Source organism: Gadus morhua, chromosome 10 (assembly GCF_902167405.1).
Source record: "Gadus morhua chromosome 10, gadMor3.0, whole genome shotgun sequence".
Taxonomy (NCBI): domain Eukaryota; kingdom Metazoa; phylum Chordata; class Actinopteri; order Gadiformes; family Gadidae; genus Gadus; species Gadus morhua.
The window spans coordinates 6,271,225-6,273,724 of record NC_044057.1 but is presented as its reverse complement, the minus strand read 5'-3'; the positions used below and the strand labels follow the sequence as shown (position 1 = coordinate 6,273,724).

Sequence of the window (2,500 nt, the reverse complement as noted above, 5' to 3'; positions counted from 1 at the left end):
TTCAAGGCTAGTAAAGAATAGAAGTACAAGAAGAGAATAAGGTATCATCACTGCCAAATTCTAAGCAAATATACGATTTTAAGGTTTGCTAATTTCCTTCCATTGAATTAAAATTGGTCTTCAAATGCCTAAATAACACTGCTCCCCAACCGCTCTGCAAGACAATAAATAGATTGCAAAGTGGTTCCAGATCCACCACCCGAGCAACGTCAAAAGGCAGCTGTAGTATCCCTTTCTGTAAAACATCTTTCTGTCAAACTGCCTTTTCAGTAAAGGGGATCAAATGACGGAACTCACTGCCAGACCACTTGAAATGTATCCCTACATTTGACACCTTCAAAGAAACTTTTGGCGAATTCAACAACAATCTTGCTTGCATACCTAGTTTTTTACAACGGGCTCTCTCTGTATGTCTTCTTTTCTTCACTTGAAAAAGTATCGTAAATTAGCTTTGGCTAAATACACTGTGATGCAAACATCAGGTGACTGTCTAAAGCATATCTATGTTTATGTATCTGGCCCTATTCAAATAAACCTTAAAATAAAACATCAATTGTACAAGGAAACGTCAGCCCGGTGTGCAGCTCCAGCAGCATGTGTTCTGCTGAACTGGCTGAACACAAACCCTGGGCGTTCCTCGCTCACCGTCGTAGATCTCCTCCCCGTCGTTCATCAGCTCGTCGTCGGAGCAGATGCTGAGGACGTTCACCAGCATCTCCGTCACTGGAGGGTAGGACAGGGCAGGTCAGAGGAGGCAGCAGGTGACTGGAGCTCAGTAGTCGTACAGCAATGAATAATATTACCAATATTCAGAACCATTACTTAGAGGTAGCAGCTTCAACCAACTCTTCCAATAATATGTGAGTTCGTGTTTGAGTTTAATGTGTGTTTTTTTGTTTTTATGGTGTGTGTGTGCCCTTGTATTTCGCTAGTGTGTGTGTGTGTGTGTGTGTGTGTGTGTGTGTGTGTGTGTGTGTGTGTGTGTGTGTGTGTGTGTGTCTGTGTTATGTGTGTGTCAGAGTTTGATGTGTTTTTGTTCTGTGTGTATGTGTGTCTGCTTTATGGGGGTGTCACAGTTTGATGTGTTTCTCGTTTTGTGTGTGTGTGCTATGTGTGTGTCTAGGTTTGATGTGTGTTCTTCGTTGTGTGTGTGTGTGTGCGTTATATGTGTGTCTGAGTTGATGTGTGTTTTCGTTGTGTGTGTGTGTTCACCCTTCTCCCCTACGAAGGGCAGGGACCAGGTGAAGACGTCCATGAAGTTGGGCAGCCAGTAGGGTGAGGGGAGCAGTTGAACTGACGGATGTTCATCACGTTGTTCTCATACTTCAAACACGGCCGCTGGAGACACACACACACACACACACACACATACACACACACACACACACACACACACACACACACACACACACACTCACACGCGACATACACACACACACACACACACACACACACACACACACACACACACCAACACACACACATACGCCACACCCACCAAACCCACACACACACACATACGCCACACACACACACACACACACACACACACACACACACACACACACACACACATTGGCGAACACACACACACATGCGCCACACACACCACACAACCACACACGGACACACACACGCAAGCACACACAAGCACACACACACACACACACGCACCAAACACACACAAACAAAAACAAGTACACACAAAAACACACACACAAGCACAAACACAAACACACACACACACACACACACAAACACACCGTTTATTTGTGAACATGTGGTTGCACATCATTGAACGCATTGCTGTATGTCAATGTATGTGTGAATGCCTTTATGTGTGTGCGTGTGTGTACACGTGCGAGTGTGCGTGTCACACCTTTGTTGTTGTACACATCCAGGTAGTTCGGAGCGGAGAAGATGGTGATGAGGGAGGGGAACCCGGTGGTCTGACTCTTCCTGTACATACGGTATCTGAGGGGCAAGAGAAGGGAGAGAGTCAAACCCTTCCTGCAGGCTACGGAAGACGGGAGATTTTAATCAACAATCTTTGACATTTTTAATAGGCCATTTGGTTTCAAATTAATTAGCCACCGGCTGGTTCAATTTGAGGTTTCGGATAATTGGTTGGATTTGGAGAGTCCCTTAGTTACATGACTACTGGCCCTGAATCTGATTGGATCACACGACTGCGGGCCATGACGCTCATTGGAGGAAGCACGGTTTCATATCGATGATATAACAGACAGTAACGTCCACGCTGAGCGCTCCACATTATTCACGGTTTGTAAAGCGCTACTCCGCCACAGTAATGGTGGGTCGCAGCTCAGACAGCCGCGTGCTCTGCATGGTAAAACAGTGGCAGCATGCGTTGTGCATATCTATCGGTTCCCACAACCGTCAAGGCAGCTGACTGCTCAATGAGAATCACCCCATCAACACCTCCTTTACTACTGTTGCTTCGAGGATTTCTTCCTTAAATCGCTTCACTAACTTGTAA

At 45.8% G+C, this 2,500-nt stretch overlaps 1 pseudogene; it reads right to left on the bottom strand.

Moving 5' to 3' along the window:
• LOC115552601 (serine/threonine-protein phosphatase 2B catalytic subunit alpha isoform-like) overlaps positions 1–2,500 on the bottom strand; it is a 32,122-nt pseudogene that overhangs the window by 7,918 nt on the left and 21,704 nt on the right.